This window comes from Callospermophilus lateralis, chromosome 6 (assembly GCF_048772815.1).
Source record: "Callospermophilus lateralis isolate mCalLat2 chromosome 6, mCalLat2.hap1, whole genome shotgun sequence".
NCBI classification, from domain to species: Eukaryota; Metazoa; Chordata; class Mammalia; order Rodentia; family Sciuridae; genus Callospermophilus; species Callospermophilus lateralis.
In genome coordinates, this window is record NC_135310.1 from 132,857,008 (window position 1) to 132,871,880 (window position 14,873).

Below are 14,873 nucleotides of genomic sequence, written 5' to 3' on the forward strand. Positions count from 1 at the left end.
GATATATGACTCTCCCTACACCCTGGTGGAAGGGGTCTTCCGCCTAGACATTCAAGTCCCCTTTACCCTGGCTTTAGAGGTATAGGAGCATCACTGGGCACCTAGGTGGAAAGGGTCTCCCTCCTGGAAGGGCGAGTCCCTTACCCTGGCTGCAGCGGTTAAGAGCTCCCCTGAAGCCCAGGTTGGAGGGGTCTCCCGCCTGGAGGGAGGACTCCCCTCTTCACTGGCTGTCGTGGTATAAGAGCTCCCCCCCTCCCGGACACCCAGTTGGGATGGGTTTCCCGCCTGAAGGGGAAAGTACCCTCTACCATGGCTGCAGTGGTGTAACAGCTCCCCCTAGCACCCAGGTGGGAGGGGTCTCCTGCCTGGAAGGGCAAGTCCCCTCTACCCTGGCTTTGGTGGTATTTCCCACCTGACACACAGGTGGGAAAGGTCTCCCAAGTGGAGCTGTGAGTCTCCTCTACTGTGGCTGCAAAGATATACAAGCTCCCGCAGACACTCAGGTGGGAAGGGTCTCCCGCATGTAGGGGCGAGTCCCCTCTATCCTGGCTGTGGCAGTATATGAGCCCTCCCTGACACCCTAGTGGGAGGGGTCTCCCGATAGGAGGGGTAATTGTTAGGGTCTATAAACAAGTCAAGATGGCGCCTGGCATTTTGCCAGAGGGAGTGGTTTGTGAAGTAATTCCAGCAAGCCATTAAGTGTGGAGATTCCTTATTGGTTGACTGCTGTATCTAGTTTAAGTTAATTAAGATAAGCTGTGTGGAATGTATATATACCCCTCCTGTCCTACAATAAAGGGCTCCCACTCCTGCTATATCAATGTACACAAGTTGCTCCTCATCCCCCAGTTATTTTGCTGCAGCCGGACTGTGGCAGATGGTGGCCCAAATGGGGAGCCCCGGGACACTCGGGGGTAAGTGACAGAAAAAAAGCTGCCCCTCCATAGATAGGACAGGAGCAAATCTGCTCGTCCCTAGACAGATAGGGCGAAAGAAAAAATGGCCATTTTGAGAAAATGGAAAATATTGATACAGTATGTTTGTGTCTTGTTTTGTCTTGAAATGTTGTATTGTCTTTGGGACGAAAATATGGAAGGGGTGTTAAGTAAATTATTAAGGGGAGAAGGCACCCCAGTGGAACCAAGGGCAATTAGGGCATGTGTTGATAAAAGCCCAGGAACTCTAGTCAGAAAGAAAAAGAAAATTCAAAAGAAGAAGGATTATCAGGAAAAAAGTTTCAGCAAAAGGCTATTACTGAATACTTTTCGTTACTGGAGGGTGCGTGAATTGGAGCTGCGGCTGCCATGTGCACAAGCCAGTCATGGGGTAGCAAGAACTTTCCAAGCCTCGGCAGCTGGCTCTTCCACTGACTGGAGCCCAAATCTAGACCTGACCTGGAGGCACAGTCTCGAAGGCTCTTGCTCCCTGTGTCCAGTGGCAGTTTGAGTCTGGGACTCTCCCCGGGGCCATCTGGGGCTGCCTGGGACACTGCAGGCAGAAGACAGCCCGTGTCCCTGAAGTTTGATCATTTCCAAGGCCAGTAACTACAATGGTTCTTCCACACCTGGAGGCTGATGAGTAATGAGCACTATTAAGGCTTATTTCAAATGTAAAAAACCTTGAGATAATGTACTAAATTTTTCAGAAGGTTGTTTTCTTAGTGCCTGCTGGAATACTACAGGATTTTCTTTAGCCATCCGGAGTTCCTGCCTTCCTCCCAGTGCCAGTGAAGATGAAGGTGGAAGAATTTCCAGTGTTGCTGAGAACTGGACAAGACTTCGGATCAAGATAGCTGCCTGCAAAACTTACCTGGACTGTGATTTATGTGGACTGTGAGTTAATCTATTGAGACACTGCTTTACCTAGACTGAGACAACAAACTGTAATCTACAACAAATTGTCACTCGGTATCTTTGCTAATGGTGTCATTGCTGGTATAATTTTTCCAAGGGCTTCTTGCATGGAGCCATCAATTGGCTTGGTATTGTGGCATTTTGTATCCTCCCCTTCCGCTTGTAGCACATTATTTATGGTGTTTGTGTAAAAACCACTTTGGTTGTTATTTAAATTAAACAAAAGGGGAAAATGTTAGGGTCTATAAACAAGTCAAGATGGCGCCTGGCATTTTGCCAGAGGGAGTGGTTTGTGAAGTAACGCCAGCAAGCCATTAAGTGTGGAGATTCCTTATTGGTTGACTGCTGTATCTAGTTTATGTTAATTAAGATAAGCTGTGTGGAATGTATATATACCCTTCCTGTCCTACAATAAATGGCTCCCACTCCTGCTGTATCAATGTACACAAGTTGTTCGTCACCCCCCGGTTATTTTGCTGCAGCTGGACTGCGGCAGGTAATTACTTTCTATCCTGGCTGGGGTGGTATATGAGCTCCTGCCATTGGCCAGATTGGAGGGGTCTTCCGCCTGGATGGTCGAGTCTCCTCTACCCTGTCTAAGGTGGTATACAAGTTCCCTGCGACAACCAGTTAGGAGGGTCTCCTGACTAGAGGGACAAGTCCCCACTATCCTGGTTGCAGCAGTGTACTGGCTCCCCCCTCAAATACCCAGGTGGGAGGGGTTTCCCGCCTGGAGGGGCAATTCCCCTCTACCCTGGCTGTGAGGGTATACAAGATACCCATGACACACAGGTGGGAAGGGTCTCCTAAATGGAGCTGCAAGACCCCTCTACCCTGGCTGAGGTGGTATTCGAGCTCCCCAGTCACCCAGGAGAGAGGAGTCTCCTGCCTGAAGGGGAACATACCCTCTACCATGGCTGCGGTGGTATAAGAGCTTTCCCAGACACCCAGGTGGGAGGCATCTCCTGCCTGGAGGGGCAAGTCCCCACTACCCTGGGTGCAGGGGTATAGGAGCTCCACTCCCCACACCCAGGTGGGAGGTATAGGAGCTCCCAGGTGGCAGGGGTCTCCTGCCTGGAGGCGCGAGTTCCCTCTACCCTGGCTGCTGCGGTATATGAATTCCCCTGACAAGCAGGTGTGAGGAGTCTCCAGCCTGGAGAATGGAGTTCCCTCTACACTGCCTGTGGCTGTATAGGTGCTCCCCCAACACCCAGGTGGAAAGGGTCTCATGCCAGGGGAGTCCCCTCTTCCCTGGCTGTGGCGATATACAAGCTATCCCAGACACTCAGGTGGGAGGGTCTCCCGCCTGGAGGGCCAAGTCTTCTCTACCCAGGCAAAGGCAATATACAAGCACTCCCCTACACAAAGGTGGGAGTGGTCTTCCACTTGAAAAGGCGAGTCCCCTCTACCCTGGCTTTGGCGGTATACAAGCTCCCCTGACACCAGGTGGGAGAGGTATCCATCCTGGAAGTGTGAGTCTCCTCTACTTTAGCTCTTGCCATATAAGAGGTCCCACTATATCCAGGTGGGAGGGGTCTTCCGCCTGCAGAGGCGTGTTCACTCTACCCTGGCTGTGGCAGAAAGGAGCTCCCCATGACACCCAGGTAGGAAAGGTCTCCCAATTGAAGGGGTGAGGCCCCTCTACCCAGGTGAGAGGGGTCTCAGAATTGGAAGGGCAAGTCCAATCTACCCTGGCTGTAGCTGTCTAGTAACTCCCCCTGACATCCAGGTGAATCGGGTCTCCTGCTTAGAGGTAGGAGTCCCCTCTACCCTGGCTGCTGCAGTATAGGAGCTCCCCTGAGACCCAATTGGGAGGAGTCTCCCACCAGGAATCTAGAATCCCCTCTAACCTGCTGCAGTGGTATAGGAGCTCCCCAGGACACCCAGGTGGAAAGGGTCTCTCATCTGGAGGGTAGAGTTCCCTCTACCTTGGCTGCTGCGGTATAAAAGCTCCCCCAAAACCCAGGTGGGAGGGGGTCTCCTGTCAGAAGGAGCAAGTCCCCTCTTGGCTTGCTGTGGCAGTATAGGAGCTCCCCCTGACACCCTGGTGGAAGGGGTCTCCCGCCTAAACTTACATATCCCCTCTACCCTGGCTAAGGTGGTATAGGGGTTACTCCCTTTCCCAGGTGGGAGGTGTTTCTCCTCTGGATGTGCAATTTGCCTCTACTCTGGCTGCTGGGGTATTTGAGCTTCACCTGACACCCAGGTGGGTGGGGTATTCTGCCTGGATGGGCGAGTCCACTCTACCCGGGCTAAGGCGGTATATGAGTTACTCCCATTCCCAGTTGGGAGGTGTTTCTTGTCTCAGGTGCCAGATGCCTCTATCCTGGCTCCTGGGGTATATGAACTCCATCTGATACCCAGGTGGGAGGGGTCTTCCACCTGGAGGTGCAAGTGCACTCTACCCTGGCTGCAGCAGTTAAGGAGCTTCCCCTGACACACAGGTGGGAGGGGTCTCTCGCCTAGAGGAGTGACTTCCCTCTACCCTGGCTGAGGGGGTGTACCAGCTCTCCCAGACACCCAGGTAGGAGGGGTTTCCTGCTTGGAGTGGTGAGCCAGCTCTATTCTGGCTGCTGTGGTATAGGAGCTCCCACCACCTTACTCAGAAGGGAGGAGTCTCCCGCCTGAAGGGGTCCCCTCTACCCTGGCTGCAGTGGTTCATTAGCTTTCCCTGACACCAATTTGGATGGGTCTGTCGCCTGGAAGGGTGAGTCCCATCTTCCCTGGATGTGGCAGTAAAGGATTTTCCCCTGACACTCAGGTGGGAGAGTCTCCGGCCTGGAGAGGTGAGCCCCCTCTACCCTAGCTGCAGTGGTATAGGAGGTCCCCCCTACACCCAGGTGGGAGGGGTCTCTCACAGGGAGTGGGAGTTACCTCTACCCTTCCTGTGGCAGTATATGTACTCCTCTGACAACCAGGTGGAAGGGATCTTCCACCTGCAGGGAGTACCCTCTCCCCTGGCTCTGGCGGTATAAAAGCTCCCCAAGACACCCAGGTTATGGGGTCTCCTGACTGGAGAGGCGAGTCCTCTCTACACTGGCTGTGGGGGTATAAGAACTCCCTCTGACACCCAGGTGGGAGGGTTCTCCCGCCTGGAGCAATGAGTCACCCCTATCCTGGCTGTGGCGGTATACAAGCTCTCCCAGACACTCGGGTGGGAGGGGTCTCCCGCCTGGAGGGGCAAGTCTTCTCTATCCTGGCTGAGGTGGTATACAAGCGCCCCCCAACACACAGGCAGGAGTGGTGTTCCGCATGAAATAGCGAGTCCCCTCTACCCTGGCTTTGGCAGTATACAAGCTTCCAGGACACCAAGATGGGAGGGGTATCCCGCCTGAAAGGGCGAGTCCCCTATACTTTGGCTCTTTCCATATAAGAGGTCCGAGTACACCCAGGTGGGAGGGGTCTTCTGCCTGCAGGGGCGTGTTCCCTCTATCTTGACTGTGGCACTATAGGAACTCCACCCCCCCACTCACACACGGAGGTGGGAGGGTCTCCCACCTGTAGGGGCGAGTCCCCTCTACACTGGCCCCTGCAGTCATCAAGCTCCCCCAGACACCCAGGTGGGAAGGGTCTCCTGATTGGAGGGGTGAGTTCCCTCTATCCTTGCTGTGGAGGTATAGGAGCTCACCCAGACACCCAGGAGGGAGGGGGTCTCCCGACAGGAAGGGCAAGTCCGCTCCTACCCTGGCTGCACCAGTGTAGGAACTTCCCCTGACACCCAAGTGGAAGGGGTTTCCCTCCTGGAGCGGCGAGTACCCTCTACCTGGCTACAGCAGAATAAGAGCTCCCCATGAAATCCAAGTGGGAGGGGTCTCCCGCCTGGAGGGGCAGTCCCCTCTACTCTGGCTGTGGCGGTATAGGATCTCCCCTCACACACCCAGGTGGGAAGGGTCTCCCAACGGGAGCAGCGAGGCCCCTCGGCTGTGGAGGTATACAAGCTTCCCCAGACACCAGGTGGGAGGGGTCTCCCACATGGAAGGGTGAGTCCCCACTACCCTGGCTACAGTGGTATATGAGCTCCCCGACCCAGGTGGTCGGGGTCTTCCCCCTGGAGGAGTGAGTCCCCTTTACCCTGGCTGGGGCAGTATACTAGCTCCCCCTGACACCCAGGCAGGAAGGGTCTCATGCCTGGAGTGGCGAGTTTCCCCTACCCTTCCTGTGGTGGTATCAGAGCTCTCTTGGACACCCAGGTGGAAGGGGTCTCTCCCCTGGAGGGGCGCGTCCCCTCTACCCTGGCTAAGGCGGTATAAGAGCTCCTCCTGACATCCAGGTGGGAGGCATATCCTGCCTGGAGGGGTGAATCCCCTCTACCCTAGCTGTGCAGGTATACGAACTTCCTCAGATACTCAGGTGGGAGGATGGGTATCTGAGGTGATATACAAGCTCACCCCAGCAGCCAAGTCGGAGGATTCTCTCACCTGGAGAGGCAATTCCTCTCTACCCTAGCTGTGCAGGTATACAAACTTCCTCAGATACCCAGGTGGGAGGATGGGTATCTGAGGTGATATACAAGCTCACCCCAGCAGCCAAATGGGAGGATTCTCTCACCTGGAGAGGCGATTCCCCTTTACTTTAGCTCCTGCCATATAAGAGCTCCCAGCACACCACGTGGGAGGCGTCTCCGGACTGGAGGGGCGAGTCCCCTGTACCCTGGCTGGGAGGTATAGGAGCTCCCCCAGACACCCAGGTGGGTGGGGTCTCTCGCCTGGAGGGGAAAGTCCCTGCAACTGTGGCTGCAGCAGTATAGGAGCCCCCCCCCCCAGGTCACCCAGGTGGGAGGGGTCTTCAGCCTGGTGAGGCTAGTTCCCTCTACCCTGGCTGCGGTGGTATATGAGCTCCTATGGACCCCCAGGTGGGAGGGTTCTTTGTCTGGAGAGGCGAGTCGCCTCTATCCTGCATTCGGAGGTATAGGAATTCCCCCAGACATCCAGGAGGGAATGATTTCCCTCCTGAAGGGGCGAGTCCCCACCACCCTGCATGTGGAGGTAAATGAATTCCCTCAGACATTCAGGTGAAAGGGATCTCCTGCCTGGAGGGGCAAGTCCCTGTTACCCCGGCTGCAGCTATACAGGAGCCCCCCGCCCCCAAACCCAGGTGGGAGGGGCCGCTTACATGGAGAGGCAAGTCCCCTCTACACCGGCTGAGGCAGAATACAAGCTAGCCTGGACACCAAGGTGGGATGGATCTCTTGCCTGGAGGAGCCAGTCTGCTCTACCCAGGCTGCAGAGGTATAGGAGCTTCCACAAACAACCATGTCCCTTTTCATTCACCGAGGCCCAGGTGCTAGCGCTTGGCTTTCCATTACTGAGCCTAGCTCCTTGCTTGAACCCCTGGCTGCCCTTCTCCTGGAACCTGTCCCTGTCTCTTGGTTTCAGGCCCCTATTACCAGCCCCCTCCTGTGACTCCCCTCTGTTCCCCTTATGCTGAGGTATCCTGGCACTTCCCAGACCCTCTACTCCCCCGGCTTCTTTCTAGCCTGGGTTCCTCATGGGTCCTGGCTGCCCACTGACCCCACCCCAAACTCTACACCAAAGGTATCACCTCACAGTGCCTGAATTTGCCCCTCCTTTGGTCCAGGTCCCTCTCTGAGAATCTACTCACCTGGGGCAGAGGAGCTGAATTGGTTGGTCTCTGCACCCTGAATGCTCCCAGTGGGAAACACAGCCCTGCCACTCACCTGTGTCCCCTTTACCACCTGAACCTTGATGCTTGGCAATTAACATGTGACTTGCTCCAACCCAGCCCTGAGCAATCCCCTCTCTTGTCTCCAGTGCCCTCTCACCTTGCATGCTGCCCCTACCCCAACCCAGCCTTCCCTAACCTTGGTTCGTTGAGATCCAGTCCCAGGGCCTGGCTGCTCACCTGAGCCCCTGATCACTTTTCTCATGTCCTTTAGATAGCATGGAGTTTCTTTGTGTTGGGTCTGACCTGGGGGCCTCTTGCTTGTGCTCCCCAGAGGGCTCCCCTAGGTGCCCCTTGCGCTTTTCTCTGTCTTCTGGTCCTTGTGCAACCCCTTCCTCCCCTTCCCCTTGTGAATTCCCCTGGCGCTTGTGGGTCTTCTCTTCTTTGGGTCTCTCATCCATGATGGCTTGGGTGGGTCCCTTTCTTGGACTGCTGTCTTGGGTCCTGGGTCTCACCCCTTTGAGCACCCACCAGGATCCCCCACCATGCCCTCCTGTCGCCCTCCTCCTGTCCTCCTTCCCTTTCTAGGCCTCCTTTGCCAGGTCCCTGGCCCTGAATTCTAATCTGGGCCAGGGCACCCTATGGGAAACAGAGCTCTGCCTCTCGCCTGGGCCCCTTGCTCTTTCTGGGTGCTTGGTCCTGCACCTGGAACCCTGACACCTGGCAGTGGTCTTGGGCCTGTACCTTCCTGCCCCTGTTGGATCCCCTGTCTTCTCACCCAAGTCTTTTTTTTTTAAAGAGAGAGAGAGAGAGAGAGAGAGAGAGAGAGAGAGAGAGAGAATTTTTAAAAAATATTTATTTTTTTTTAGTTTTTGGTGGACACAACATCTTTATTTTATTTTTATATGATGCGGAGGATCAAACCCGATGCCTCGCACATGCTAGGCAAGCACGCTACCGCTTCAGCCACATCCCCAGCCCCCACCCAAGTCTTGTCCACTGTCCTGATCCCCCTGCCCCAGCCCTTGGCTCTCCATTTCCTGTCCTGGCTTCTTGCTTGAGCCTCTGATGCCCATTGTTGCTCAGAGCATGCCTGGGCATTGACTGTGGGCCTCTTGCTTGAGCTGCTTTCCTGTTCCTCTTGGTGTTCCTGCTCTGCAGTCCACTAGTGCTGCCCACCTGCCCAGCCCTGCCCTTCACTGTTCTCCCCTGGCATGGGCCCTCCTCTAGGTCCCTAACCTGGGCTCCTTGTTGGGGCACAGACCCTACCCCACCAGCACCCATCCTCTGGCTCTTTCTGCTGATCCCTTCTTTGGCCCTCCTTTCATTCCTGTCCCTGCCAAGCCCCCTTTCCTGATCTCTTTCCCAGGATTCACACCCACACCAGGGGAGTGGACCTGGCCTATTGGCCCTCCTGGTTCCCTAAGGGAAAAAGTAGCCCTGCCCTTTGCCTGGGCCCTTTGGCCTCCTTCAGCCTGGGTCCTGCTCCCCAGCCCTGACACCTATCAGTGCATCTGGGCCTTGAGTCTTTCTCCCTGTGGGCCACCCTCACCCCTCTCTGCTTTCCCTACCCTCCCCAGCCCTGCTCTGGTCCAGGTGCCTCCCTGAGGATCTACTTACCTGGGGCAGACAAGTGGAATTGGCTGGCCTCTGCGCCCTGAAGGCTCCTATGGGAAACAGAGCCCAATCCCTTGCCTGGGCCCCTTTGGCTGTTCAAACCCTGATACCTACCAGTGGACATGGGCCTTGTGTGAACCTTGTTCTGCTTGATCCCCTCCCTTCCCTCCCCTTGCATGCTGTCCCTACCCCAACATAGCCATCCAGAACCCTGACCCTTTGTGCTCCAGTCTTTGGGCCTGGCTCCTCACCTGGGCCCCTGTGTTTTTTTGTTTTGTGTGGCATAGTGTCACGTGGCTTCATATGGCATCTCTTTGTGTTGGTTCGGACATGGGGGCTGCTTTCTTGTGCCCCCTACTTCGCTCCCTAAAGTGAAACCTTGTGCCACACACCCTCCTGCTGGCTTCTCATCCTCACATCACCCCTTCCTCCCCTTCCATGCTTTCCCCTCATGCGGTCCCCTGCTTCTAGGTTCTCTCATCATCTTGGGTAGGGTCGATTCCTTGCCTGGACTCCTTGCTTTGTTCCTGGCTCCACACCCACTATGATCTCTCTTCAGTCCTCCCATCACCCTCCTTCTAGATCCCTTCCCTTGCCAGCCATCTTTGCCCAGGCCCTGGCCCTGGATTCTCATCTGTGCCAGTGCACCTTATAGGAAACAGAGCCCTGCCCCTGGCCTGGGCCCCCTTTGCTCTCCCTGGGTCCTTGGCCCTGCCCCCGGAACCCTGAAAGCTGGCAGTGGCCCTGAGCTTGGAGCCTGTCTCCACCCTGCTAGATCCCCTGCCTTCTCTCCCCACCCTTGTCCACATACCTGAGACCCCTTCCCAAGCCCTTGGCTTTTAATTCCCTGGCCTGGCTCCCTGCTTGAGCCTCTGGTGGCCCTTCTTGCTCAGTGTTTCCCTGGGCTTGGTGTGCCAGCCCCTCTCTAGGGCTACTTCCATGTTCCCCTTTGATTCCCTGCACTGCAGTACCCTAGTGCAGTCCCACCTTACTGGCCCAGCCCTTCCCTGCTCTCCTTTGGCCTGGACCCTCCTCTAGGTCCCTAACCTGGGATTCTTGATTGTATTCTGGCCCACATTTCTCCCACATGGTCCTCTGGCCCTTCAGGCTGTGCCCTCCTTTAACTCTCCTCTAGTCCCTGTCACTGCCAGGCCTCTTTTCCTGATCCCTTTCCCAGGATACTCACCCAGGCCAGGAGACTGGACCTGGCCTCTTGGCCCTGGGGGCTCCATTTTGTTAAACATAGCCCTTCCCCTTGCATAGGCCACTTGGCCTCCCCCAGCCTGGGCCCTGCTCCTGGACAGACACCCTGTGGTGGGCCTGGGCCTTGAACCTCCCTCTGTTGCACCACCAGTTCCCTCCCTTGCCTCCCTCCCTTCACCAGTCCTATTCATTTTTATTCACCCCTGGTGCTGGCCCTTGCACTTGGCTTTCTGTTCCTAGGCCTGGCTTGAGACCCTGGCCGCCCTGCTCAAGGACCCTACTAATATACCTTGATTTCAGGCCTCTTACTCGGGACCCTGATATGCCTCCCCTCTGTTTTCCTTGTGCTGTCATATCCTAGCACTACCTGGATGCTTCCTTCCATTGCTTCTGCCTAGATTCGGCTCCTTGATTGGGTCCTTGCTCCTCACCGACTTCCCCCAACATCCAGACAAAAGGCATTACCTCACAGTCCCCTCCTTTGGCCCTCACCCAGGGCAGACTACTGGCCTCTACATCCTGAAATCTCACTATGGAAACACAGCCCTCCACCTCGCCTGATCCCCCTCACTGCCAGAAACTGACACCTGGCAGTGGAAGTGTGCTTTGCACCAGACATGCCCTGCACCATTCCCTCCCTTCCTTCACCTGCCCTCTGGCCTTCAATGCTGCTACAATCTCAACCCAGCCCCTCCTGATCCTGAACCTTCATCTGAGCCCCTGACCACATGCCCCAGTCGTGTGCCATTGTGTGGCTTCACCTGGTGTCATTTCTTTTGGGGCATCCTAGCATGCTTCTCTTGATTTGCCCTGTGCTTCTGGCTGACTCCTCCTTCTTGTGTCATCCCTTTCTTCCCATCTCCTTGTGTTTTACCTGGACTCACCCAGGAGCCTCCTGCTCTTTAGTCCCTCATTTTTGGTCGGTGGGGTGAGACCCTTGCCTGGACTCCTTGCTTGGGTCCTGGCTCTGGACCCTCTCTGCACCCACCTCAACCCTGAGCCGTGCCCTCTGGTTGCCCTCTTCCTGGGTACCATGCCTTGCCAGGCTCTCTTTGCCTGCTCAATGGCCCTGGAATCTCATCTGGGCCAGAGCACTTTATGGGAACAGAGCCCTGCCCCTCGCTTGGGCCCCTTGCTCTCCTTTGGCCCTTGATCCTGAACACAGAACTTGGACACCTGGCAGTGGCCCTGGGCTTTGAGCCTGCCTGTTGCCTCTTGGATCCCCTGCCTTCCCTTCCCGGCCCTGTATACTATCCTGAGATCCCTGCCATATCCTTGATCCTTGGCTCTCAATTCCCTGGCCTGACTCCTCCCTGGAACCTCCGGTGTCCCTTCTTGCTCCTAGCATCCCTGGGCTTTGACTTTGTGCCCCTCGCTTGGATGATTTCCTGCTTCCTTTGTCTTTCCTTCCTTGCAGAACCCTAGTGCTGCCTGCCTAGAACCCTTCCCTGCTCTTCCCTGGCATTGGACCACATCTAGGTCCCTAGCCTAATCTCCTGGCTGGGGTCCTGGCCCCCAAGCCAACAACACACATCCTCTGGCCTATTTTGCTGTGCCCTTCTTTGGAACTCCTGTTGTCCCTGTTTCTGCCATGCCCCTTTTCCTAATTCCTTTACTAGGATGCACACCAGGGCTGAGGACATGTCCTGGCCTTTTGGCCCTTCAAGCTCCCTTTGGGTAAATGTAGCCCTTCCCCTTGCCTGGGCCCTTTGGCCTCCACCAGCCTGGGCCCTACTCCACAACCCTGACACCCAGCAGTTGACCGGGTCTCTGAACCCTCCTCTCCCTGTACCACCCGGTCCCATTTCTATTCTCCTTCCCCTCCCCAACCCTGTCTGTTTTCATGAGACACCTGCCTAGGTCCTGCCACTTGGCTCTCCATTTCTTGGCCTAGTGCCTTGCTTGAACCCCTGGCTGCCCTTCTCGAGGATCCTGTCCCTGTGCCGTGATTTCAGGCCCATTTTCCTGGTCCCCTCCTGGGCCTTCCCTCTGTTCCCCTTGTACTATGGAATCCTGGCACTGCCCAGACCCTCTCCTCCCTCTGTTTCTCCCTAGCCTGGGATCCTTGAAGGGGTCCTGGCTCCCCACCGACCTCGACCCTGCATCACCTGTGCCTCTTTCTCCCCTCCCTCCCCTCTCTCACTCCAAAAAGTTGGCATACTCTCTGAAGTAGTATGGTCCACCCAAGATGTGGGCTGGTCACCTGAAGAATCTTTAGATGAGAGAGTATTGCTGAGGTCCTTTTGACTATCGTTGGAGTCCCTGAACCATTTCTTTTACATTGATTGCTGTCTAGAGATAGTATAGAAACAGTCCCCTTGGTTGAGAGCCTGTCTAGATGGACAGTCCAAGTTGATGTTAGTCAGGAGCCTAGTGGTCTCTAAGACCCAACAGAAAGCAGCTAACCAGAATACCTGATGGAGGAAAAAAAGGAAGGGAAACAGTTTTCCCCATGAGCCAGAAGAGGACCCACCACCGTATGTACCACTCTACCCAACTTTACCAATACCACTGGGACAGTAAACTGTCCCCTCAGCCCTGTCACCCTTAGAAGCAACAAATGATGGCCTCAAATACTGGCTATTCCTTCTTCTTTGGTGTCCTCAGAGCCAAAGGCTTCCTAGAACCAAAGACTCTTTCACCTCCCAAGATTAAGGAGATTTGTCCCAAGACCAGAGTTACAACCCAGAAGAGAGCACTCCAGATGCCCCTGCAAGGGACTAAAGGACTTGCCAATATTGACCAGAGGGAAACACCTGAGGGAGACAAGGCCGTTTTGTGTGCCAGCCTTTCACCACCATTGCACTCATAAGCTGGAAAAATCATACTTCCTCCTACATGGAGAAACCCTGGACTATGACTGATCTGATGCAGCCCATTATCCAGATCTAGGATGGGACCCCAACAAAGAAGAAGGGCTAAAAATAAAGAGTTATTAAGAAGCCCTCATAGGAAGTCTAAGAGAAAAAAATAAGAAACAAACTGTGCCCAAGAGTTAGAAGGAATTGGAACCAGCCCTAAGCCCTAGCCTAAGCCAGAGCACATCTGCAGACAGAGCTGAGCAAAGCCTCTCGCTGCTCCAGCATCTCCCCCTCTTGCACCTTTGATAGTCCTGAACATTTCTCTGGACCCCAAATCTGCCTAAGGCCCCTCTGCCTTATGAAACTGGCAGTAATGATCAAAAGAATTGTGCCCAACTGACTCAGAGCTGAATGTCCAGGCCACTGCTGCTACTACCCCTCTCCCTGCCCAGCACAAAAAATAAAACTTATTGTTTTGACTCAAGCACCTTAGTTGACAGCAGGATTCTGTGTGGATATTTACATAAACTCAAAATATGTGTTCACTACCCTTCATATTTATAGGGCCTTATGTAAGGAAAAGGGGCTCATTAACTTAGGAGGAAAAAATGCCATGATGTATGGCAAGAAAATCTTAAACTTTTGGATGCACTGTGGGCTCCCAGGAAAGTTGTGATTATATATTGCCAAGGTCATCGAAAGGGGAAAAACATTGTGGTTTCTCAGGGCAACTGGAGAGCTGACAGAGAGGCCAGGTTAGCTGTCTGCAAGAAATGAGATAATAATCCAGTCCCAGGTTAAAGGCTCCCCTTCTGCCTGGCCGACTATTTAACAGAATGGGAGCCAACATACTCCCAACATGAACGTAAATGGTTTAAGACTGAAAAAAAATTTTTCTTCCAGGAGGATGATGGAGATATTGTGATCACCAGCATAGTCATCCTGGAGATTCTAGCCCCAAACTTTCTCAAACAGTTTCACAGGAGAACATGTTGGGCATACAGCACTCAAGACAGTTGTGTGTCAACATTTCTATCCCCTGGGTCACAAACTTCACCTGGATATTCTGAAAACAATATGAGGTTTGTGCTCACAACAATCCTTGTCAGAGGTCAGAGCTCCCACCAGGAATCCAAACTATAGGAGGAGCACCTTTTGAAGACTTGGAAGTAGACTTCATTGAACTACCATGCTCACGGGGCTATAAGTAACTTTTGGTTTTTGTGTGTTCCTACTCTGACTGGTGGAAGCCTTTCCCACCCTACTACACTGTTGAGGATTAGATCCACTCCCACTAGGAAGACTGGATTCTCTCCTTATAAGATAATGTACATGAGGCCCCCCGCTTCTCCCTAGGCTGGGCTCCAAGATTGAGTCCTGACTCCCCACCGATCCCCCCAATTCCGGACACAAAGTATCCCTTCACAGTGCCCTCTGTTGGCACACCTTTGATCCAGGTCCCTCTCTGAGGATCTACACATCTGGGGCAGAGGAGTGGGATTGGCTGGCCTCTGCCCACTGAAGGCTTAGTGCCAACTTTGTCCTGCCTGATCCCCTACCTTCAATCCCCTGCACTCTAGCCTTGTATGCTGCCCCTACCCAAACACAGCCCTCCCAACTCTGATGTTTCACAGTTCAATTCAAGGACTAGGCTGCTTATCTGATCTCCTGATTGCATTCTTTGTGTTGTATCTTTCCCTGTAGGGTCTCTTGTTGTAGGGACAGACCAGGGGGCCTCCTTGCTTGGGCTCCCTGTTGAGCTCCCCTCCTTGCCCTT